The sequence below is a fragment of the Vulpes lagopus genome, chromosome 23 (genome assembly GCF_018345385.1).
Source record: "Vulpes lagopus strain Blue_001 chromosome 23, ASM1834538v1, whole genome shotgun sequence".
NCBI classification, from domain to species: domain Eukaryota; kingdom Metazoa; phylum Chordata; class Mammalia; order Carnivora; family Canidae; genus Vulpes; species Vulpes lagopus.
The window spans coordinates 11,513,052-11,540,247 of NC_054846.1; the positions used below are offsets into that span (position 1 = coordinate 11,513,052).

At 37.1% G+C, this 27,196-nt stretch overlaps 2 long non-coding RNA genes across 3 annotated transcripts in view; one reads left to right on the forward strand and one right to left on the reverse strand.

Annotated features, from left to right (window-relative positions):
• Positions 1-1,231, reverse strand: part of LOC121480976 — a 41,474-nt gene extending 40,243 nt beyond the window's left edge. Inside the window, exon 1 of one of the 2 annotated variants that reach the window (XR_005985172.1) lies at positions 1,107-1,231. This is a non-coding gene — a long non-coding RNA (uncharacterized LOC121480976). The remainder of the gene's footprint in view (positions 1-1,106) is intronic. The other variant, XR_005985171.1, reaches the window with a different exon arrangement.
• The window catches only part of LOC121480975, a 31,816-nt gene extending 6,565 nt beyond the window's left edge, over positions 1-25,251 (forward strand). Inside the window, exons 2-3 of the long non-coding RNA XR_005985170.1 lie at positions 15,043-15,201; positions 24,594-25,251. This is a non-coding gene — a long non-coding RNA (uncharacterized LOC121480975). The remainder of the gene's footprint in view (positions 1-15,042; positions 15,202-24,593) is intronic.
• Positions 25,252-27,196: the final 1,945 nt, after the last annotated feature.

Below are 27,196 nucleotides of genomic sequence, written 5' to 3' on the forward strand. Positions count from 1 at the left end.
TTTTTAAAATATATATGGCCTATTTAGGAACCCCAAATAGTTAAGGTCTACTGTGGAGTAGATTTTGGATGGGAACTGATGGGTGAAAAGTGATAAGAAATAAAGTGCATGTTTGAACAAGTGTTTTGTGAAGTATGGATCGTCGCAGGGAGACAAAACTATAGGACACCCACAAAGAATCTATTGTAGAAAGTCATGTGGGAAAAAGGAAGTTCTGAAATAGGCCAATGGAAATAGGAAAGGAGAAAAAAGGAAAATGGCAAGAGATAGTAAGAAATTTTTACAAGGGGCAATGTGGCTTTGTGGCATGAGCAGTCTTTGGAGGCTTTGTGAACCACTACTTCTGCTTCCATAAACAGAAGAACTATTGAAAAGATTAAGTGTGATATGGAGCTAAAATAAGAGCCTCATAAGGAAGGGGTACACAGGAAGTAGTCATTATTTTCATTTGCAGGTAAATTAGGTAGATCTTTGTGACTCAATGATATGGGAGAGGTGGGGAGTGGGAGGAAAGGTCAGGGAGAAGCCCAGGAGGTCACCATGTCTGTGAGTGGGTGAGCAGATTCATGGCATTGTGGGGATGCCAAGCACCAAGATTAGAATGCAGTCAGGAGCACAGGTTTGGGAAGGGGGAGATGATGGGTGAGTAGATAACATGGGTGAAAAGGAAGGAGGAATAGAAGTTTATAACTTGTTTGAAGTAAATTTGAATCTTAGATACCAATGGAGCATCCACTTGGAGATATCTGGAAAGCTGAATATCTGAAACTAAGAGCATGGAATGCTAATTATATGAAGAACTAGCATGGGTGCCAGAGCTTTGAATTTGACTTTATCATCACCATCATCAGTATTAGTAATATTTACTGATGCGTCAAGCAATTAATTAAGACACCCATGTACATTATCTAATTTAGTCATCCAACAACCCTATAATGTAGAATTTTGGAGAGGAAAGTAGCTGAAGCTTAGAGATATTAGAAGTTTTTCAAGTATTCATACTATTAACAACAACAATTCCATATATCAGCATCTCATGTAATAGCTAAGAATAAAATGTATATAACCTTTTAACTGAAGTCAATCTATGGGTATTTGGATCTCACCTACTGATCCTGGATGGTCTAGAAGGTCTGGCATGTGATTATCTTTGTTTTAGAAGAATTCCTAAGGTTATACACTGAATCCACGAACCAATTTGTAAACCCAGCAGGTCTCAGACATAAGCTGCATAAAACCACTTGAGAATTAGATAGTTCTTTCCAAATTGCCTCTCTCTCCTGCTGCTTACTAAATCATGAAATTCCTTATCCCTTGTGAAAATGCTTTGTGCGGAGTTTGGAAATCTATCTTTGGAAATCTAGATATAAGAATTATGTTTCTTTACTAAAAATGTCAAAAGATTTTTATGGAACAAAAATCCATGAATATCTAGTTAACATCGGATTGGGTACTTTTTGCATTGCTACCTCATAGTATTATAAATAAGAGCAGAAAACCCTCAAGTAAATCTGTATCAGGGAATGAAATGAGTGAATAAAAAACAAAAAAATAAAAATAAGAGGAAAAATTAAAAGGAGAATTGAAGAAGTAAGGGAAATCCAAAGGAGAGAGAAAGAGAGAAGGACATTTGTGGGCTATTACAGAGCAGGAAAAGAGGATGGAGTGTGGAAAGGGGGAAGGAGAGAAGATAAAGGATGAATAGATACATAGATACACAGATGGATAATAGATGCAGTTTTATTTATACATACAGATGCATATGTTATAAAATATTTTTTAAAGCCCAAAATATTTTTAATTTGTTCATAATCAAAATTCTATTAGAGCCCAATGTCATAAGTTTCAACTAACAGTCAATGAGAAAAATTTACTAAGACATCATGATAAAAATGTGATTTGTACTAGCGCTTAGAAAAGATAAGCTTTAGATTAACCATTATATTTGTCCAGAGTTAAGAAGACTAGAGTGTTTACAAACCAATTTCCATAGCATTTAAATTAAAGTTTTACTTATTTGCTATTTTATCATCATAAAGCTGAGTTTCTAACTCTGTTCACTAAAGAAATATAAGGAATTTCCCATGATACTGAATGCGATGATCAAAATGTTTCCATAAGATGATTTGTGATGCTGAAATTCACAATTTTTTTTCAGAAAGTGTATTTGTTAGCATTTCTTCTTTGCAGAAAGAAAGAACTGTTTTAGCTCAATTTTTCAAAGCACATTTATCATAGCAAATTTGTTTTTCTCACCAACCTTGTGATAATTAACCCACTGACTCTCACTCACAGATCTAGTTCTAATATATCCAATAAGTAAAAACACAGGGAGATATATTGGCTACTGGAGGACTGAGGATTTACTAAGGAGAAGAAATTTTTCTTTATAGCATTTCTCTGAGATCTGACACTTTTATATGTTTGTAATAAGCTCATACGCTATGATGTGCAGAGTTTGGTTTATGGACAAACTGTTGAATTTCGATCCCAGATCTGCCACATAGTGTGTAACTTTGAATAAGTTAATTATTTCTCAGAGTTTCAATTTCTGAAAGATAAAGCAAGCCATATTTGAACAGTGACTAGCACATGAGATAAAACATGAATGAAATGAATGAGTGAAGGAACAGAACTAACAGTATGCTCCCAATTCAAAGGTGCTCAATAAATATTATGTTCTCTTAAAAACATTTTTTAAGTTTTTTTTTAAAGATTTATTTATTTATTTATTTATGATAGACATAGAGAGAGAGAGAGAGGCAGAGACACAGGAGGAGGGAGAAGCAGGCTCCACGCTGGGAGCCTGAGGTGGGACTCGATCCCGGGACTCCAGGATCACGCCCTGGGCCAAAGGCAGGCACCAAACCGCTGAGCCACCCAGGGATCCCCTTTTTTTAACGTTTTTATTTATTTATTTAAGAGAGAGAGAGTGAGAGAGAGAGAGAGAGAGAGAGGAGAAAGCACAGCAAGGGGAGCTGCAGAGGCAGAGGGAGAAGCAGACTCTGCGCTGATTGGGAAGCCCGACATGGGGCTCAATCCCAGGACTCCAGGATCATGACCTAAGCTGAAGGCAGATCCTTAACCCACCAACACCCCAGAGTGCTTGATGTTTTGTTCTGCCGTTGTTAAGAGTCACCTTATTCTCATCTTAAGGCTATAGTTAAGATATTTCTTATTCATAACTATGAATTAGGTGGAACATGTAGGCAAATGACTAATATCCAAAAGCCCATGTTTATCACCTGTTTCATTTTCGACTCAAACCAGTCTTTCTAGGAATCTCTCAAACTCAGAGCTCCATTGTTTGCTTTTCATACTTAGGTTTCTCTTGTAACACAGTGCTTTGCTTTTGTTGACTTTTGTCATTGTCTTCAGGTCATTTGCAGTGTCTTTGTTTTTCCTTTTTAACCAAATTCCTTCTTTAAAGACAGAAATTTAAAGCCTATCAAAATTCTGTCTGTCTGGACACCAAGCAGGCAGGCAGAAACCAAATGTATGTTATCTAACCCTAGGGGACACACACAGCTTTGCCATCACTTCCCGCCTTGCAGAGACCAGATGTGGAAAACTGGCTTCAGTGGCACTGAACAAACAGTTCTGAGTAATGATGCCAATGTTTCTCTGCTGTGATATAGACTAAGAGAAGGCTTTAATGTTTATTTAATCTACAACATAAGGTCATTTGAGAAAAACTGAAAACAGTGGTTGTACCAAATCAAAAAGAAGAAGAGAAAACCCCCAAATCAGACCTACTGGTGTACTGAAATGGATCAAATCAATAGTCTATGGCAACAGTTATCAATTATTTTGTGTTTAATATGCGCTTGCCATGATACTGAGTGTTTTCAAACATTACATAGTTGAACATTCCTCATTATAACCCAAAGAACTGGATGACTACTACTCTTATTTTACAAATGAGGAAAATAAGATTACATTTTCAAATTCAACCCCCGAGTAAGTGCCAAAGCAAGGATACAGTGGTGTTTCTAACTCCAAAGCCTACTTTGTTTTTTCCATTATGCTTTCAAAGTTTATAAGCATTTATTTACTTAGAAGAATATGGAATCTTTGTAAATACCTGGCTGCATAGACAATACCCTAAAATGAATAGAGGAAGATCAGTAAAATTTCAGATTCATCTCTAAAAACAAAGGCCTCCGAGTTAAAGCTAACAGAAGCTCAAGGTAAAAACTGAATCATGGTTTGCAATACCTGGAACATTTAATGGTTGTGATTGTCGTGTTTCTACTCAGTTGTTCTCAAGTCCTGGAGGACTGGTGACCTTGACTTATATGAGTTCAGTCTACTACAATTGTACAAATTTCCCACATGCAAACATAGTCACTCTGATGCTCTAAATGGAGCTGCTGTCTACCAATTTGTTGGGTTCATCAAGGAGCCCTTTGTAAGGCTTTATAGTGTATATAATATCACATTGAGGAGAGTAAGGGAGAGCACACAGATTTATCTGGCATATCATAAATCTGTTGTACCTACACAGTCCAACAGAAAGAATATTCTTCACCCAAAGTCCTTGTCAGGTCAAACCAACTTCAGTGTGGAGGCTATGCTGCCTACAATCATTCAGACCACAAACCTAGTGTAAGACAATTGTTTTCAGTGTCATTAAGACACAACTGGCATGGGATGCCTGGGTGGCTCAGTGGTTGAGTGTCTGCCTTTGGCCCAGGGTGTGATCCTGGAGTCCTGGGATCGAGTCCCACGTCAGACTACCTGCATGGAGCCTGCTTCTCCCTCTGCCTGTGTGTCTGCCTCTCTCTCTGTGTGTCTCTCATGAATAAATAAGTAAATAAATAATCTTTAAAAAAAAAGACAGCTGGCTTAAGACTCAAGGAGGAATATTTCATTGCTTGAGTTTCATTCTGTTCATTCATTACTGAAGGGTGAGATGTGGAGAGCTGCTTCTTCTCATGTCCCATCTTGTAATGTTGGTGACAGCCAAGAGAATATGGTTTCAAGCCACTAACTAGATTAATAATAATTTTACCCCTTAACTTTCAAATATCAAGCCCAAAATGCTTGAATGCTCCACTTCAAAATAAGGTTGAGAACACCAGGTCATGACAATTCAGCGTCCTTTGATGTTAAAGAGCCACTTCCTTCATCTGGCGAGTTTGGTGTCTATTTCCTCTTCTCTCATGGTTCCAACCGTCAATACCTCTGTTCAGGATAATATTCCCCTGAGAAGAGCACAATTCTTCAGGCAAGTTGGTTCATGTTGGACTCCAATTCCTTAAGAAGTTGTTTTTTAATGGAACACAAGTTAAACACCAATCTCAAGATTGTGACTTCACAAAGAGTTCGGCTATTTCCCATTTTACTTCCTGATTGAAAACTATGGCTTCAGTATATTTACCCAAAGGCTGAAAGGCCCATCTTGAGAATTTTCTGCAATTGTCCTGACTCTGAATAGTATTGCATGTAACTTCAGTTTTCACGCTGTTTTCATTTTTGCTCCTCTGCTTCACCAGATCCAAACATTTTATGACTTCAAGAACTTTGTAAAATTTGTAAAGTCAGGTTTAGGGTAAGAGTTTTGAAGGGAGGGCCTATCAGAGAATATGCAACAATTTGCTAACTTAATTGGCCCCCCATATTGGTTTGCTAGGGCTGCCCTAACAAAGTAACATAGACCGGGTGGCTTATACAACAGAAATGTATTTCCTCACAAGTTTTGGAGACTAAAAGTCCAAGATTAGCGTGTTGGCAAGATTGGTTTCTTTTGAGAAATAATTGCTTATAGATGTCTGTCTTCTGTCGTTACCTGGTCATTGTTCTGTGTCTGTGTGCTAATCTCCCCCTTACAAGGATACCAGTCATTGAATTAGGTCACACTCCAGTGCCCTCACTTACCCTTACTTACCTCTTTAAAGACCCTGTCTGCAAATACACTCACCATCTAAGATAGGAAGAGTTAGGATTTCATATGAATTTTGAGAAGGGAGGCAGGAAGAGACAAAGGTCATCCCATCACAGTCCCATCTCATTTTTGCTCTCCCCCATAAGTACCTGAATTATATTCTTCTGTCTTCTGAAAACTTCACTCCTGATATAACTCCTCTCTTCCATAGTCAAGCCAATGATGAGTATGATCCAGGCCCCTGTCCTCAACCTACTTCATCTACTGTCTTTTCATAAGTATCTTTATTATACTTTCAAGGTCTCCTCAAACTCAACCTGAGCTAGAAGTGCCTAAAAAAAAAAAAATCACCATGAGTCTCTCTCCTTTCTTACCTTCCAATATCCTGAACACTGGGATAAAGATGCAATAAGCAAGAAAGGCAAAAAACAAGAGACCCTTTTGCCCTTAAACCAGCTCCAGTGAAGATTTGGAGTGGAAGTAATTGTGTTTGTGTTCATGCTTACTATGAAACAGTTTGTAAATGAAACAGAAATGAAGTCGTATGTTTTAAAAAATGAAATGAGCTTTGCCTTTACTCTGCTTTCATACTTTTTAAAACCACAAACCTATTTCTGTGTAAAAATAGGACTAAATCAAAATAAAATTGTTAGCATTCCTTTTCCCTGATTAGTGACTTCATTTCTAAGGAAAACATTTTATTTCAGTAATTAGTAAAGTAAATGATTAGGATTTAATTGAATTTTTAGGCTGCTTCCAACTCCTGAAGCTTAGATCACTTAAATATCTATAATTTAGCATTTGGCATTTAAATAATCAAGGCCAATATGAAAAGCATACTCTTTATTAGCACTACTTTTGCTCAGGCAAGCAAAAGGTATCCATGGGAACATATTGTATGTTGTAGTACAGAAAAAAAATACTTGTGGATCTGTCATAGCAATATTAATATTGCTAATTTTTCCCACTGGTTAATCATTTTAATGATGGCACATTTTATGATTAATAATGCTTTTTTCCTCTGAAGAACCTCAAGGGTTTTTTCACAGTATCTCTATCCAGATTCTTTAGTAGGTATTTAAATGATTCATATTTTCCTACTGATATTTGCATCACCCCTGGGTAAATTGTTTGCAGTAAAATTAAGGAAAGTTTAAGCTCTAGGTAAATAATGAGGCTCTTGTGAGCATGTAATAATGTTCACCTCACACCTCATCTGCATGAGCCTTTGTCATGCTATGGTTGAGATGTTTTTAATTTTTATTACAGTCAGTGTATAGTGGGATACAAGGGACATTAAATGGATCCTGCTCCTTATTTTCTAAAATGTCTCCAGGGGTTTTTTTTTGTAATTATACTTTTGAATTATGTTACTCTAACAGTGAGCATGCATGAGAGAAGACAAAAGAATTTTAATAGAAGAGACTGAGCAAGCATAAAGGAAGAGGATTTGCAAGATGAGAGAAGATGCCTAGTGAGCGATGGTGGAAGAATTGGCCAATCTGGTAGTGTCTCTACTTTTGACCCTGTCCCCAGGCAAAAATCTCATCCAATTTCTGAAGGCTCCCATCTTTGAAGTCAAGAAGCAGACAGGTGAAACTTGGAAGCATCTGTGCCAAAGGGCCAGGATGTCTCCTGACCTTTCCATCATCACTGGATAAGAACTGCTCTTGCTCTTCCACACCACCCCTTCTTTGAGTGCGTGAGACAATACTCTTACCTTTTATTATCTAAAACCCATGTATTTATAAAAATGGAAGAGGGGTCTATAAACTGCTTATTTGTGCACCCCCAAATTCTTATGTTAAATCCTAACACAATCTGATGGTATCTGGAGGTGGGAGCCTACGGGAGGTGATTGTTAGTCATGAAAGTAAAGCCCTCATGAATGGAATTAATCCCCTTATAAAAGAAATCCCTGAGCACTCCCTCATCCTTTCTGCTGTGTAAGGACTCACCCAGAAGATATGTGTCTATGAAGCAGGAAACAGATTCTCACTAGACACTCAGACACTGAATCTGCCAGCACCTTGACCTTCAACTTCGCAGTCTCTAGAACTTTAAGAAATACACTTCTGTTTTTCATAAGCCAGCCAGTCTATTGAATTTTTTTTTAATTTTATTTATTTATGATAGTCACAGAGAGAGAGAGAGAGAGAGAGAGGCAGAGACATAGGCAGAGGGAAAAGCAGGCTCCATGCACCAGGAGCCCGATGTGGGATTCGATCCCGGGTCTCCAGGATCGCGCCCTAGGCCAAAGGCAGGCGCCAAACCGCTGCGCCACCCAGGGATCCCCAGTCTATTGAATTTTTGTTGTCACATCCCAAATAGACTAAGACAGGGTGAGAAATAGAAGGCCTGAATGCTTTTTGCCTATTTACTAAGTCCTTCATAAGAATTGTCTCTCCAAATTCTATGAGATCATCACTGTTGCTATTCTCAAGTTAAGAATAAAGAAATGGAGGCTCTAGCATCATAAGTAAGTTTCCCTGGGCCATTTTGATTAATAAGTTATACAAAGTAGTTTTGACTCACATCTGTATGACTCCAAAGCACATGTTCACCCCATTCACCCTCTTTCTCTAGCTCACGAGTGTAATGTATACCAAAAAAAACCAGAGGGTCATGAAAGACCTGGAATCTGGGAACCTAGAAAATAGCGTGCATTAAGGACATAGACTATAATTTCAAAGTAGTAGCCCTCACAAAAGACGTTCTGGAACCCTTGAACTGAGACCAAAAGAATGAACTAGCCACAAAAATCCCTGTGACAGTGCTGTTAGCTTTTAGTCACAGCATTTCATTGTGTGTGCACATGTGTGTATGCGCATGTTATACATATATATCATACACCTTTATTTATTTTGATGAAAAATCAGAAATTGAAGATTAAATTTAATCAGATTAATTTAAGATCAGGACAGCAAATAGGCATTTTGACTTATTTCAGACTTAAATCATTTTGACTTGAAACTGATTTATATTCTGTTTGAATGAACAAAATCCAATGTATCTTTAGAGTGTGCCATGTGGAGACTAGATCACCTCCAGGGGAAACCACCCTATCTTCGTAAGCTCCTGGTTCAGCAGTGAGCATAGCAAACTCATCCTTTAAAGAAATAACCTTTTGGGATTAGGTGAAAGGAAAATAATTTTGTTGATGGAGATTAAAAAAAGAGGTAGAAAATTTTCTTTGAAATAATTATAGTGAAGAGCAACAACTTGATAAATGCATGGACTTATATTGAAAAGTGGTATGTTTTATACTCTTTATTATTTTTTCCTTAATTAATAAATCAAGCCATGATCACAATGAAACCCGAGGAAAGGATATCTAAAAACTCCTCATTGTATTCATTTAATAATGTTGGATCATATGGAATGAGAGACACAGCATCACAAGCAGCAGTTTTGATAACATAGGTTACTACTTGTGACTGGCCTTTTGGGCTGAATCTAAATGCAGAAAATTTATTTTTAAGGGTAATACTCATAATTCAGAGTTTTTTTTTTTTTAGTTAGAAAAACGTCATATCCATTTTTTTTAAGATTTATTTATTTATTTATTTATTTATTTATTTATGATAGACATAAATAGAGAGAGAGAGAGACAGGAGGAGGAAGAAGCAGACCCCACACCAGGAGCCCAACTTGGGACTCGATCCCAGGACCCCAGGATCACGGCCTTGGCCAAAGGCAGGTGCCAAACCACTGAGCCACCTAGGGATCCCCTCATATCCATTTATTAAAAAAGAAAATTATTAAGTAATAGAAAAAAATTATCTGCAATCCCAATTCTGACAGGTGATTTTATCACTACTAACATTTCAGCATATTTCATTTCAAACTTCACTTTTGAGTGACTCAGCTAGTTGGGCGTCTGACTCTTGTTATCAACTCAGGTGATGATCTCAGGGTCTGGGACTAAGCCTGAGGATGGGGGTTTGGGATTCTCTCTCTCCTTCTCCCTCTGCCTCTCCCTGCTCATGCATACACACATATACTTTCTCTCTCTCAAGAAAATAAAATAAAATAAAATAAAATATAAAATAAATAAAATAAAATAAAATAAAATAAAAACAACTCCTTTCCAAAAACATAGTTAGCTAGTCAAAATTTACTCTTATAACAATTTGATTAATAGTATTTTCTAAGTTTCTTGGATGACAAGCAGCGACACGCTTCTGCACCAGCCCAGCTGAGTTGACAGGCAGCAAAACATTTCTGCACCAGCCTAGCAGGCTTCAGTGGCTAAAGGAGAGTGATCTTTTTTTTTTTTTTTCCAAAGGTTTTATTTACTTATTAATGAGAGACACACAGAGAGAGAGGGAGAGGGAGAAGCAGGCTCCATGCTAGGAGCCTAAAGCAGGACTCCATTCCAGGACCCCAGGATCACCACCTGAGCCAAAGGCAGATGCTCAACCACTGAGCCACCCAGGTGCCCCTGCAGGAGAATGATCTTAATTGTAGTCTCCAGTAGCGACATCAGCAGCACTAGGGCTGCTTCTAGATCCATGGTCCTCAGTACTGGCTACATGCCCTGCCCCACCCTGAAACTGTTAATTCACCCAGTCATCAGTGTTTTATAAATGTCGCCACCACCCCCCAAGTGATTCTAATGCATAGTCTGAGTTGAAAATCAATGCTCTAAAAAAATAAAAAAGAAAAGAAAAAAAAATAAATGCTCTAGATTTTGAAGCCTTCAAAGTTTTTAGTCTTAAGCACTCTAATAGAATTTTGCAAGTGTTACCTGACCCATTTGAAAGTTGACCTCAAAAATTTTTTGTGAATGTAAATATTTATAAAAGATGTAATCTCTGGCACACTGTAAATATCAATATTTTAAAATGACTTTATTGTACTATTCTTCTCAATGTATCTAGAGGAATCTAAAGAACACAGTAGTGTGATATTTACACTTTCAAATAATCCATTAAGGCTGTTTTAGCAGTCAGAAATTTTATATCATTTCTTTTAATCCTTGACCTTGCATTTACATTCCTTTAAACTCTAGACAATTTTATCTCAAGATAACACATTATTATGATTCAAAGTGTTTTGTTGACCACCCTAATAACAAAATGTGTACGTAAGTTGAAATTTCATTTTTCTCCTTGGCCATGTGACCTCAAGGCTAATAGATTTTCTTCCAGATTGAGAAACCCAAAGGAAGGAAGGAGGTACTCAGCTTGAAGGAGGCATAGTTTCAAATTCAGCAGATGATATGAAAATTTCTGTGGTGCTTGTATAACCTCCTGTCTCTGCTGCTTGGCCAAAAACCAACTTTCCTCTATTGGGAGCTTTCTGACTCTGGACAAATAAGGTTAAACACAGTGGGCTGACCACTGTATCAGCAAGCACCGTTCACCAGAGCGGGTGTGCCCCTGAGCACTCAAGCAGGCACACACTGAAGGGACTCACAGAGGTCATCGTTGACTGTCAGAGATGAACCACTGATGCACAGAAAAACACACTCGAAGATTAAGATGCAGAGTACATGGGGACAACTCAGCAGTCAAAACTTCCTCTAGAACCAAAGGATTTCAAGCTGGGTTAAGCAAAAATGTTTCATACCACCCCATAGTGACAGAGATAGATTGTAAACAATTTGAAAAGAGGTGCCTGATTTTCAGGGTACTGCTGAGTCTGTCTTTAATATGTGTCCTACTTGGCAATGACATGATCCTTGCAAAACTATAAAAGTGGACACAAAAAAGAAGTAAAGCCTGAAGCCCCTTTGAAGACCCCCAAATGGACTTTATACTAATGGCCAAAGCAACGAGCTATGACTATGTTTGGTTATTGTTTACTGAATCTTAGGGTGAATTGAGGGTTTTCCTTGCCAGAGAGCTATGGTCCTAATGGTGATGAGGATGATGATGATGATGATGATGATGATAATAATTATTAATAATAAATTAATTAATAATACATATTATTATTATTGCTGCTTGATTTTTTTACTGATCTGGCATGTGGTGGGGATCAGGGGACTCATTTATCTCTCCAGTGACAGGGGCACACATTTTGCTGATGTTAGATTAGGTTAGATATCTATCTAACGAAGGTCTGAGAATCAGGGGAGTCAATTAGATAACTGTAAATTTTTACCTTTTATTTTGAAACTCCACTGTCCCTCTCATCCAAAATCAACAAGAAAATTAGAGAGAACCAATGGAATTCTAAAACTATTATGAGAAAAGCTCTCAGAAACCCCTGAAATTTAGACCATTTAGGCTCAGCAGCAGCAAAACCAACTCCCTCTAAGGATTCCCAAGTCAATAACAAGCCATCTCATGTGTGGGGAAATCTCAATATGATTAAACACTACAAAGGGCTCATACACTACCTCCAGCTTTATCACCAACAGATTCAAGCTCTATTATCAGAACAGCTGCCTATGCAGCCCCTGCATAATCTGAATCCTGAAAAGTTGGTCTCCAGGGGCAGAGATCAAAGAACTCTGCCCTTAAACCATGATGAAAAGAACATCATGTACTATTAGCAATTGATATGGCATCAAGATTCCAAGATGATCCTTAGATTCAAGCTTCTTGATAAAGAACACACACATACACCACGTTCTCTAGATCACTTGATGCTTAATCCATCAGCAGGGTTCTCAAAAATTGCCATAAACAGAAGCCACAGAGAGTAAAGAGTGTCTTCCCAAGACTCTGATCAAGCTGATTACTGCAGATATATATTGCTTCTGTCCGAGACAACAGAACAAGATTTTCTGATTCTTTGATACGCTTTTTCTTTGCTTACTTCTAATCTTGCTTATTATTATACTTTGATGCTCTCTGTTAACTGAATAAAGGTTTTTCAACATACTCTCCATTATTTTTGTTCTATTAGTGTTTACCCCCCAAGGTCTTCTCTCATGTCACTTAAGGAAAAACAAACTCGCTTGCTTATTTTTTCTTAGCTACTGTGATAGTTACTTTTATGTGTCAACTTGATTAGATCAGGGAATGCCTAGGTATCTGGTGAAATATTATTTCTGAGTGTCTGTGGTATTTTTGGGTGAGATTAGTAATTGGATTGGTGGGCTCATTAATTAGATCGCCCTCTCCAGTGTGAGTGTGCATCATTTAGCCTGTTAAGGGCCTGATAGAAAGGTGGAGGAAGGAGGCATTTGCCCCTTTTTTCTGCCTCATTGCTTGAGCTGGGACATCTCATCTCATCTTTTCCTGCTCTCAGACTGGGAGTTACATCATTGACTCCCTGGTTCTCAGACCTTCAGACTTAGACTGAATTACACCACTGGTTCTCCGAGATCTCCAGCTTATAGATCATGGGATTTCTCTGTCTCCAGAACTGCATACCTAATTCCTCATAATAAATCGCCTTTTATATCCTATTGGTTCCATTTCTGTGGAGAACCTCGACTAATACAGCTACGGTTCTGAAGTTAGTTCATTTCCTGGGTCTGTCCCCTTCTACCTGATTCTGCCTAAAATTATGTAATAGTTGCTCCTTTCAACATTTCAGAAGGTAGATTTCATCTTACAGGCTCCTCTGGTCCTTAAATCTCTGTCACATAATGCACACTAAACTTCAATCTATAAAAAGTGAAACTTGACTCCACATCAACAAAATCCTTCTTCTCAGCTCATCACAACCCTAGCAACAAAAACTAGCGTGCCAGGTATAGGAACTGATGTTGGCACTGCTGTAGCTACAATATTTAGTCTGTTCTCTTTGGGGAACCACCAGCCAAAAAAAGAAAAAAAAAATCTGCTTCTTTTAAACGAACAATGTTTGGTTCATTACTGTTGATATAAACACTATGTATGTCCTGAGGTATCTGTGTCTTTTTAGAGGTACTTTTTTTTTTGTTAGAGGTACTTTTTTTTAAAGTTTTTATTTATTTATTTATTACTGAGAGACACACAGAGAGAGAGAGAGAGAGAGAGAGAGAGACAGGCAGAGGGAGAAGCAGGCTCCATGCAGGGAGCCCAAGGATCACACCCTGGGCTGAAGGTGGCGCTAAACTGCTGAGCCACCGGGGCTGCCCTACAGGTACTTTTAATGAGGTTGTATACTGCTCTGGAAACTGCACAAACTCCGTTAAATTTATTATTCAGTGTTGTCACAAATAATCACATAGTTGTTGACTTCCTCCCAGCCAGTCAAGGGAAAACTCATGCTATGGCCAGCACTTCTAACCTGATTACCCCTCTGTAAATACTACAGATAAATGAATACATCATTTGGGACCATCACTCTCACCCCAACCTCTCAAACAGGTCATGATAATTTACTAGGTCACTACCACCTTGATCCTCACCCCCTTAATATTTGCTTCTAGAACAGCTTTCAGTACCGGACCAAAAGATTTGATTGGGGACTTCAGTGGAGAGGTGAGGGAAGACTAGGAAACTTCTGACTTAACCTGACAGCCAGAAGGACAGCAATCTTCGGAACAGGCAGTTTTTCTCAATCTTTTTGTTTGTTATCCTAAGTTTTCAAAAATCTTTTCTCTAATTCAAACAATCCAAAGGAAATGGTTTTGAGGAGAGCAGATCTACTTTTACTTGTAAATATTCCTTCACTGGTAGTGCAATTTCTCAGTTTATATCAGGCAGGGAATGGAAATATAATCCCGAGGGTTTTTGGAGTGGAGGTGAATTAGCAACAGTCAGACCTCTCAGTCGCCTCTGCTCCGGCTCCTTTTCTCTGCTTCCAACCACATCTCACAGTTACAGGGCTGCATGGATACAGTATTGTACTAATTAATGGCCCTTAACAGCTGTAAGAACACCTTGGGAACCAATATTTCTTCCTGTAACCATTGTAGGTTATTTTTGTTAGAGAACTATTGCATTACCCTCAACACGTCCAAATATTCCAGGCCTTAAAGCCCTCCATCTAGATTCTGATCGCTAGCCAACCAGTTTTTAGTTTTAAAATACTATTCTTAAAATATTATCCTTAAACATATAAATCTATTTCATATATAATATTTAATATTTTGGATTTTTTAATAAACAAAATGAATATTTTACCTATTGATTTATAAATCACTTTTTTATTGTTGATTCCTTGATAGTTGTCCTAAAGGTGTGATCTAATAACAACCTTGATTGAGGGAAAAGGCTAAATTAAAGGTATGAAACCCATTTGTTTATTTGTGTTTGTACCCACAGAGAAGCCTTATACAGCAATGAGAAGAGCTTGGACTCTGGATTCCAAATACATGGTTTCAAATCCCAGGAAAGCCATTTGCTGTGGCCTTGGGCTACTTAATGAAATGCTCTGCACCTTATTTAAAAAGAAACACTGAATATGATCCAAAACAATCAAAGGTGAGGCATTTTGATCCTATTGATAAAACTGATAAGAAGGAAATGTAGTCCAGAACACTTTACAGACAGATTTAGGCACAAAATATCCTTTCTAGGACAGCAGTCTGCATGTGGTGAATTTGTCATGACCTCGGATAGTGAGAACTGGGGGTGAAGACCCAGGAGTTTTAAAATCAGTCCTTCCTTCCACCTCACTTGAGAACTCTAACGCAGGGAGAGGAGAAGATTTTAATCTGAGGACAGATTGAAACTTAAGTAGCCATTAGATTTTTAATACTTGAAAATGAGATTTGAGTAACCCCAAAGCTGTGGTACATACTCAAGTTTAACTTTCAGAGAAAAGAAAACCAGCAGAGCTAGTTTTCAGGCCAGTAGTAGAACAGTAATAAAGCTACTTCGTCATTTTCCACCATTGAGTCTAGCTAACCCAGCAAACAGTCCCACTGTAAAGCGCCTGGCACATGGTCTGAGTTCAGGGTAGGCTAGTTCCTTCCCTGTCCCGTTTCCACCTCTGTGGATTTCTGGGACCTTCAGTAAGGGTCCTCAACTATGAAATGCAGGGAGTCATTGTGAGATCTCCATGAAACCAGGGGTTCACATGCCACCTCATGCACACGCTTTCCAGTTCCCTGGGCTCCTTTACTCCCCTATGTCCCTTCTTAATGTACAGCTTCAAAAACAAGGAAGCAGGGCCCAGAAAGAATATGAAGAAAAGAGAGCTGAATTTTAAGTCGACCATATTCTGAACCTCACACAATTGGGTCAAACCTATTTTTAACACTGCTCAAGTACTACAGTACGTTTTCAATGGAGTGTAGAAAAAATATATATTTTTGGCAGTTATACCAAATTGAGGCTTTAATTCTAATGGATTTTCTATAGCACGTGTTTCTATAAACTCACAAATGTATAAATATTTGCATGATTAACATCAGTAAGTCTTGCTAATTCTAAGTGAAGAGAAACAGCACGATGTTTGAGAAGAATCAATAAAACATATCTGTTCACAATTTTAAAAGACATACAATCTTGTTAACCAGTAAATTAAGTGAAACTCACTTGAAAAGTATTCCTTAGAGGGAGTGCTTTGTTGAGTACATGGGATTCCTAAATAAGATATTAGTATTTCATACGAATAGGCGAAAAGGGCTTAAATGTGTGTGGAAAGTTCATTCTCTCATGAAATTTCTGCTTAATGCCTTCGTATTTTGTTTAGCACATTTCTGTCTTCATTAATATGATATTAAAGTTAAACTTTAACCTCTGTTAACTAGCCTCTATTCTTATTATCCTGAATTCTAAATCTGTAGAATTGAATGCAAAACCAAAGAATGAATACTATTTACTTTCAGTGATAATTTCCATCAACTTCAGGAGACACAGGGTAAACTGAAAGGCAGTGTGGGATGGGGAAGCTCCCAGGGGAATGCAGAAACCCATAGCACAGCTGAGTGGAAGTCAGGGCCTGAATACTGGGCTCAGAGCTCTAAAACCACTGCTCTGGTGGGTTTGGGTCAAAAACAGAGGCTTTGGACCAACCAGGCAATCTTTGGGCCCCACAGCATCCACAGACACAGCAGCATGCCTCCCTAAAGAGCAGAACCACGGTGGCAAGAGGTCCAGCAGCAGGAAGCTGGATATCCAAACACTCACCTGGGATTCAAGGCAAGAATTCCACTTGGGAGCATCCTTGGGAGAAACTAAAAATGGCAGAGCAGTTGACTGAAGGTTTGGGGAGGCTCAGTCCAGAAATGTTATCAGAGTTAGCGACTAAAGGAGCACCAGATTAGCTCCAAGTATGCTTATCCCAGATCATAACATTAAATGAATCCCTCTGGCCTGGAGTCAGAAATGGTTCTAGCAGTTGGAGGGTTGCTAGAACGGCAAGTGGGTTCAAGAAAGCAGGAACTTAGTGGGGTGTTTTGGTGCATACTTTCAGAATTTTGTATTAGATCCTTGAAAAAATTATTCATCATTCTGACTCAATTTTTCCAGCTCCAAGATGAGGTTATTTTTGTGAACATGTCTTAGGGGAAAGTTGAGGGAATTTAGTGTGATTATGGCACTGGCGTATTTTGTATTTGTTTTTTAGATTGGAAAGTCTCGAAATCAAAGGTTGGTTTAGACAAGGCTTAAATGGAATCAATATATGTGTATATGTGTTGTCCTTAGAAAGTGTCATATTAAACTTTACTGAATGAAAGAACCTATTCTTATCATCACCAGCGCCCCCAGATTTTATATTCATACACACATAAACGCACAGGGACATGCTCTGTACAATTGTGCTCTCCTTCTTTCTCTGTACCTAAAAATGTATGTTTGTTTGAATAGAATCTATATACGGACATATACCGTGCAAGCTGATTCTTCATGCAATAGGAAAAAAGCAACCAGATTCCAAAATTAAATAAACGGAAAGAGAAGTGTTTACTTTGTCCAAAGCTCAATGCAATCACTTCTTAGCCTTTTACAGGAAAGAGGCCAGAATTCAATAGCAAGTTTTCTACACAGTTTATTAAAATAGAAGATAAAACATTTCCTCCAATCAGAAAGAAAAATTGAGAGCAAAAAAATATATAAACTATGAAAAGAGCTGCCTGGGATCCTTAATGGAGCATAAGTGTTCCTAACATCTGGGGCAGAAATAAAAGTCTTTTCTACAGCATGGAAAAGGGAAACAGACTCATTTCATTGAAATTCCTCTTCCTTTTCTACATGCCTTGTTGGGAGACCTGAATATCCACTCTTGTCTCTCCCAGAGTTCACCTTTTCATTTCTGTCCTGCTCTACGAAACAAACTGCACTTGTTATAAATTTCTGATATGCTCAATTACTTTGACTTTTCTTTCATTTATTCCTTTTTAGTTGCATCCAGTCATATTTGCCAGTTTTATTTCCCTCATTTCTGTTGTTCTGAACTTGTGTTGTATAGTGGAATATCACTCTGTTATTTTTCTCATCTATCCTCCATCCTCTCTCTCTGTCTCTTTCTCCTTCCTTCCCATCAGTTGGAAAAAAATGTTATATTAGCTAGTCACACATTCTTTTGGATCATCACATTTTCATAGAAGCAGTGTAATGCATTTACTTTCCTTTGGGGAGGCCTCCGCTTGTACCAGACTTTTTAGAATTCTTCACCAGCCTCTTATGAAATTTGATCTTTATTGTCTAGATATTCCTTTTAGAATCTTCACTTGAGATTGAGACTCTTTTAGTTGGTTTCTCAGAATAAGATCCAATAATCTTTTCTTTTTTTTTAAGATCCAATAATCTAATACACTTAAGAACTAGTACACCTCCAGGCCCCTGATTTCCTTTAATTTCCAGCCTTGGATCCTGCTCCTTCTCCCACTCCATATCCTCAAAAGCTCCCTAAAACACCTGTTACCCTAGGAAAACTCATTCACTCTCAATTTCAACTATGTGAGTTCTTTTCAAATCTACCCACTAGTCTCAAAATTACCAACAGAACCTTCTGATCCCTCTTTCACAGTTTTGGAAAAGTTGTTTTCAACTGTGTTCCACTAAAATTTCAGACTTCATATGTTCTGAACCAGTAGTTTCAAATTTTTCTAAAACAGATCCTTTTCTACAATATATCTTAAATGGAAACCCAATATTTTATCAGATTGAAGTTAATGCAATAGCAAATACTTATTGTGAAATCCTTAAATATGATACACACACACACATAAAATGGCTAACACTTGAGCTGTATTTCTATAGCTTGACCTAAATTCAGAAAAGGACATTGAAAAACAGCAGCCTCTCAGTGATACTTTTGTAAGAAACCCGAATTTGAGCACATAGAGGAAACATGCATTTTTTATTCTGAAGTTTGTATAATGAATGAGGTAGTACGAAGGCTCCTATTCATGCCATCGGTGTCTACCAATAAGTTAAAATTTATCTATTGTGCATTTAAGTGTGTTGTTTTATATTAAAATTTGTTAATAGTTAATTTTTAAATTATCTTCTCTGACTTTCAGAAACCCTGAAACGCTTCTTAGGAACTATAATAATTCATAAATCACACTTTAAAAGCCATTCTTCTGTTTTATAGCGTGTTCATCATTTCTCATCAAAAACCATTTTCTCATTCTAATCTTTATATCCTTTTGGTAAAATGATTGCTGCTCCTTATTTTTTCATCACATATAATCATAAATCATCTTATCGCTAATGTCAGTGCATTTGAATTTCATAATGTTCTTTCTTTTCTACTGCATTGCTAGTGCCCTTGTCTACATTCATATTACCTCACATCTGGATTGTCAGAATGACTCCTTACAGGATCTTACTATTCTCTACCATATTTTCTTCCAATTTATCCTGCACTCTGCAACCTGACGAAAACACTGCTATTCTCACATTGGTCCCCAACTCACAAAATTTCAACAGCCTTCTGCTGTCCAGAAAATAAATGACAAATACTTCTGCTTAATTTCTACAGTTAATCATTATTTAAATCCTTTACTCTTTATGTCTCCAACAACAGATACACAAATAAACACACACCTGCACACACGCACCCCTAACTGAAACACCCCCCACACACACACACACACACACTCCCCGTCTGTCATATCCATCTCACAAACCATTCTGGCAACTTCCTTTATGGCTTCTCTAACTACCCAGAATAACCTTATTTTCTCCCATTTCTGATTTGTCTTGCCCTTAAGGTCAACACTATTTTCTTGGCAGATAATTACACACTATTGGCTTGTTCTCATTATTTTATACATGCACATCTCCTCCAAACTAGATGGCATGTCTTTTGAGATAAAGAACCTTTATTTTTTTCATCTCTCCTCTCCTTCCACCCCCCACACACTCAGTGACTACAATAGACTGGGCTTGAAGAGCAACCTCTCAAAATCACATAACTTGTCATCCTTCAGCCTTCTTGTTATATACCTACTTCTTTTATCTCGACCTCTCAAAGAATGTTTTTGTTTTTCCTTACCTCTGTGACTTTTTCAGGAACTGTATAACTAATATACAGTATAACTAGTATACAGTATAACTAGTATAACTATCATAACAGTTATACAGGAACTGTATAATTCTGCATAACTAACTTGGCTATATTAAATTTAAAGCAAGTTATGCTTCTTGGGGATGAATGCTTAGGAGAGGGTGGTATATGGAGAACTTGTGCACTTAATTTGACTAACTGTTCCCACATTGTTCCTACAACACATCCCCATGTCCCACCAACACTTAACATTATCAAGCTTTTAAAATTTTGACAATTCAATAGCTTTAAAGTAATTTATTATTATTATAATTTCATGTATTTAATTATTAATAATTTTGAACATGCCAGTCATTTAATTTTGGCCCTATTTGGGTCTTCATGTGTCTATATTAAGATTCAGGAGAGATAATGAAACATCAAATAGAACAGATTGAAAATAGTTTTTCTTCAAAGAAAAAGGAAATTCACAGAACCAGACCCAGCAGAAATTATGGGATGGTGTGGGTTCCTCCGTTATGCTTCCAAAGAGAAAAAATATGCCAATCTTGGGTCCTGCTAGACCCTGCTTCCAGGGGAAGACATGCCCCCTTCTTATAGTGCCAACCTGAGAGCAATCTTGTCAGTAAGGAACAGTGATCTAGACAGTGGTCTGGACTGAGATGGTTAACTTTCCACAGTTGTTTGGGAACAACAGCTATCTAATACTTGGAGACCTTGGACAAATCCATGGACTCATACAGCAACACAACTTGATCAGAGGCTTAAATAAGAAACTTTATGAGCATCATTCTGCTGATTCATTTCCTAGGCAGTGTTCTCAGCACTCTGCCCAATGAGTGGCTTTTCCTTGACCAGTGTCATTAACATGAACTCGGAGAAGTTACTTAGAGATCTGCCAGTAGCCTTTGTACTTGGGCCTGAAATGCTGAAGAAGTGCCTGTTCACCAGTTGTATTTGTGAGAGTCCCATTGGGAAAACAAACCAATCACGTATTTTAAATGAAGGGAATGTGATACATAAAATTTGCGAAAGAACAAAAAGGGAATGGAGAGGTGACCCATACATTAGTAATGTAGGAAAAGAGCTAAAGACTTATCAGGCTGTAAAAACAAAAGAGAGGACATGATGTTTCCCAAATCTAGGAGTCTGAGAGCTACTTGTACCATTTAGTGCTGGAACCACGGAGGAGGGGTCCGTGGCCAAAGCTGGATTTAACCCTTGCTAGAAACAGAGACAGAGAAAGAAATAAGAACTTCTCTCTTCTCCCCTGTCATCTTCTATTAGGGACTTTTGTTGGTAAAAGGTAACTAGATGAGGGAAACTGGATAATGTAATTTGTAGAATCCCGATCCCCAAATTGCAAAGTAGAGAAGAGGTATGATGCCAGGAGATAGCACCTAATGATGGGAAAAATGGTCATGGAGTTTTGGCCATGCCATAGAATCCAGCTCTAGCTACAGAGCACTTGAGCTGAACTTCTGTTCTTACCACTCCACCAATACTGCTCACACCAAAGGGGCAGATAAACTGCCCTGACCCTTGCCAGGTCCAAGAGTCCCATTGAAGCTCTGCTTATACTCATCCATTCACCAGCATTCACCACAACTGATCACTGACTACCTCAATCACTTCCTTTTTGTTTCTTCGTTGTCTCTACTTTTCTTGTTTCCCTCCAACCAGCCTATTCCTTTTCAATTTCCTACGTTAGTTTTTCATCCTCTGTTCAACCTCTAATTTTGCCACACCCCAGATCAGTCAGTATCCTTGTCCCTTTTTTGCACATTTAAGTACTCATACAGGCCAGGGGCTTCAAATATTTCTTGTATGATGATGACTTCAAATTTTATCTATCTCTGATATTTCCATTAATTTCTTATGCATGTATACAATTGCCTACTCAAAATATCTGCATATATTTTTCCAAGATATTTCAAATATAAGGTGTCTAAATTGAAATATTTATCCTTCATATTTCCAAACAACTCCTTCCCAGACTCCCAGTCTCAGTTGATAGCACACTATCTACCCAGTTGTTCATTCCCTAACCCTAGGAATCACCTTTTTCCCTTTTTCACATCAATATATACACAAGTCTTATCACTCTACCTTAAACTAATCCCAAATCCTCCTTCTTCCATCTTTCTCCAGTATTACCATCTTAATGTAAGACTCAGTCATCACTTATTTGAACAATTGCAGTAATCTCCCTTGCTTCCACTGTTCCTGCATCCCTAGCTAACCACAACAAGAACCAAAGTGATCTTTCAAACTATGTACCAGAGCAGGATACTCCAGCTTATTTTATTTTTGATACTCCAGCTTATAATTCTCCAATGATGTCACATCAAACTTAAAAAAGAATCAATGACCTCACTCTGGCATTTAAGACCCTACCTAAAGAAGAACTCCACCTTGTACCCTTCTTTCTCCCAAAATTCTCCCCTTCTTTTACTATGCTCTTGCTTCATTGATCTTATTTCTGTTTCTGAAATATTACAAATAATTCTCACCTAAGAATTTGTATACTTGCTAGTTCTCTCTGTCTGTCTTCTTATGACTCAGATCTTAATAAAACAACATCATTCTAGAACTTTCCCTTGACCAAGCATATAGTGTCATCCATAAAACATTATTACATATCCAGTCTTATTTTCTTACAGTGTTTGTCAATTAATAATATTACTGATATTTTTGTTTATTTATTTATTTAATCACCTCTTTGTTCTCCCATTAGAATGTGAACTCAAAATTGCCACGTTAGAAGTTGCAGTCCACGGTGTGCACATTATTAATGTTTTCAGGTTAAAATATTTTTATTATTTTTTAACTCTAAAAATTATAATAGCAACAAAATGTTTTTTTCTAACAAATAATTATGACAATTTTCAGGCAGAAAGAAATAAAGTGTCTTGTTCTAATATTTATATATGTATATATTCTAATAATATATATACACATTTGATAAACAAAAGACATTTTTTGATCTAACATCTCAAATAATCTATGCTTCCAAACAAAGAAACTGTATTTTAAGTTAATATAGTCATCAATGTACCTTAAAAAAATTTTAGAGGCCCCATTGTTCTTAGTACTGTGGCCAAATTTGATATTTAATATTATAGCTCATATATACTCTTAGTTTGTGTTATAATTACATTGCTGAGTTTTAAATTAAACATATAAGTACTTTTATAATACAAATCACTATTTAATAACTAAGGTATATTTTTAAAGTTTTATATGTATATGCATTAGAGATTACTCTGTAATGGTTTGGTTAGTATAGCATAACATTATTTGTTTGTTGCTATGATTATTTCACTTTGTAATATAGAATTGTTTTAAAATTTAAATAACCTTTAGATGCATATTATTTTAAAGTGCTATAAAAGTTAAGATAAAATACTATGTTGTTAAATATTCTTTCACCACAAATGTAGGATTAAATTAAAGCAGATCTGTTAGAATAGAACTATAAGAATATTATTCCTATATTTGGAGAAATGTGATGGAATGCCAGGAAAAAGAAAAACAATTCAGAGCTATTACTTTTAGCAAATTGTAGCACAGATTTGCCACTAATAGAGTAAGACACAAGTTTATATCAGTCATATCTAATGAATTTCAAGAAAAACTGATAGGAAAAGAAATGGATGATCTATTTACACCAAATGTACTTTCTCCTATCCCAGATACATACCCATGTAACTAGAATATACAACTAGAAGACATTCTTGTTTAAAGTTATCGATCACAAGTTGCAAATAACATCTCAAAAAGGCATTGCAAGTAGAAATCGGTAACTTATTATACATGAATTATTCTAAATGTTGGAAAAAGTCAACATTTTTTAATTCTCAAGTGTTTTGTATTTGTGTCTATACTGAAGACCCTTTGGGGATAGGGAAAGTATGACCTGAATAATGAGAATGGATGCAAAGATTGGCGGCAATTATCACAAATTCTCAGTAGACATGAAGAAAATGTAATATATGATAATGGTGTCAAGTATTCAAAACGAAACTCTGACTTAACTGCTATAACTCTGGATTCTGCAGAGTAGACTACATGAAAATGTGGCACAATATTGACACTGCTATGGGATGTCTGATATTTATGATTCAATTTTGTGAAACAGTGTCTAACATTAGTGAATCATCTATAAAATTTTGATTATACCAATAAGGATATTCTTAAAATGGCATGTGGTAGACTAGATTATTGTTCAAAGATATTTTCTCCTTCTCCCCTACCTCCCTTGGTGGAGTATATTTCCCTGTCTCTTGAATTTTAACAGGGCCATGAACTTCCTTCAACCAATGAAATGTTAATGGACTCAACATGACTCAAGGCTTGAAAAGCACTTGGTGATTAGACATGCTGTTTTGCTCCTCTGCCTTCACAGGGAAAAGAATTCTCAGATTAGACCATTGGCCTCAAGAGTAAGGATAAGAGGATATGGTACAGCGCCAATTCATTCAACCTAGCCGAAACAAGCCCATCCTATGTAATTCAACTACAGCCAACCTGAAGATGTATGAGCAAGCCACACGGATGGCTGAGCTAGCCTGCTGAGCCTTTCTAGATCAAATGCCCTATGAATCCAGTCACTAGAGCAAAATAAATGCTTATCTTTGTGAAACACTTAAATCATGTGGTTATTACAAAGAAATGCTTTTTTTAAAAAAATTTTTATGATAGTCACAGAGAGGGGGAGGGCAGAGATATAGGCAGAGGGGGAAGCAGGTTCCATGCACCTGGAGCCCGACATGGGATTCGATCCCGAGTCTCCAGGATCGCTCCCTGGGCCAAAGGCAGGCGCCAAACCGCTGCGCCACCCAGGGAATGTTTAACCACAAACATTGTGGTTAACATTTCCCACAAAGAAATGTTTAACCAATACTGAACAAAAACCATACCAAAATTTGATGATGTTATAGGAAAATATTTGTACAGATAATGAACATCAACAACAAATATAACTTATTTGCAGGCAATAAATTACAAAAATAATTTTTTAAAGATATTTATTTATTTATTTATTTATTTATTTATTTATTTATTTTAAGGATTTTTATTTATTTATTCATGAGAGACACAAAGAAAGAGACAGAGATACAGGCAGAAGGAGAAGCAGGCTCCATGCAGGGAGCCCGATGTGGGACTGGATACCTGGACCTCAGGATCATGCTCTGAGCTGAAGGCAGATGCTCAACCACTGAGCCACCCAGGTGCCCCTATTATTTATTTAGAGAGCACAGTGGGCCGAGGTGCAGAGGGAAAGGGAGAGAAAGAATCTCAAGCAGAAGCATGCTAATTACTGAGGACGGAGCCTGGCTTGGGACTTGATGCCATGACACTGAGATCATGACCTGAGCCGAAATCAAGAGTCAGACGTTTAACCAACTGAGCCACCCAAACACCCACAAAAATGAATAATTTAAATAATAGCAGGTATGATATATTACATTTATTCTGAAAATGTGAAAGATTCTAAATATTACTCAATTTTGTGGATATGACTTCTGAGCAAAGTAATGTGAAAGAGACAGCAGAGTTAGACTTCTAACTTCCAAAATGCAAGTGGTTTGGGATGCCTGGGTGGCTCAGTGGTTGAGCGGTTGGCTCATGGCATGGTCCCGGGGTCCCAGTACCGAGTCCCACATCAGGCTCCCTGCATGGAGCCTGTTTCTCCCTCTGCCTGTGTCTTTGCCTCTGTGTGTGTGTCTCTCATGAATAAATAAGTAAAACCTTTAAAAGAACAAAAACAAAAAAACACAACGCAAGTGGTTCAATGTGAGAATAATTTTGCCTAATAGATAACACAACAGAAGCAGGATTGCATATATTTCTGTAAAGTACTTACAAAGACTTATCTAGATAAAAATGTAGGAAAAAATTCAGGAACCAGTAATATGATGATGCTGTTAACATACTGTAAAAAAAGTAATAGAATGAAAATTTATTGTAAAAACTGTTATGACATTTTCTATTTCTTGGTAAGTGTATTCTTTAAGTGATTTTTTATAAACACAACAGGAAAAAATATCTTTTTTGTTTCCAGCTTTATTAAGATGTAACTGACAAATAAAACTATATATTATATGACTTGATGTTTTGATATACTTATTTGTCAATGCTAGTTCATTAATTATAACAAATGTGGTACTCTGTAGGGGATGTTGATAATGGCAGAAGCAGTGCATGTTGGGAGCAGAGAGGCAGAGAGTATATAGGAAATATCTATACTTTCCTCTCAATTTTGCTGTGAACCTAAAACTTCTCTAATAACTACATATTATATCCATGATATGTATATTTTACATATTATCTATATAAAGTCTTAAGTAAGATCATACAGTATTTACCTTTCTGTGCCTGGCTTATTTCACTTAGCATAATGTTCTCCAACTCCATCCATAGCTTTCCAAAAGGTAGAATTTCATTTTTTTTAAAGGCTGAATATTCCATGTTTATATCTTGGCTATTGTGAATAATGTATCAATAAACATGAGAGTGCAGATATCTCTTCAAGATACTGATTTCAATTTCTTTGGATATATACCCAGAGGCAAGATTGCCAGATCATTAAGTAGCTCTATTTTTATTTTTATTTCTTTTCAGAAAACTCCCTACTCTTTTCCCTAAGGACTGAACCCGTTTACATTCCCACCAACAGTAATACAATGGTTTCTTTTTCCCCAAATCTTCATCAATACATGTTATCTTTTGTCTTTTTGATACTAGTCCTTCTAACAAGTGTGAAGTGATACCTCATTGTGGTTTTGATTTCATTTTCCTAATGATTAGTGATGTTGAGCACCTTTTCATGTACCTGTTGGCCATTTATATCTCTTTAAAGAAATGTCTATTTAGATCCTTAACCCATTTTTAATGGGGTCATTTGTATGCTTTTTGCTATTAAACTATAGTAGTTCCTTATATATTTTGGATATTAACCTCTTGTTAGATATGTGGGTTGCAAATATTTTCTCCCATCTTATAGGT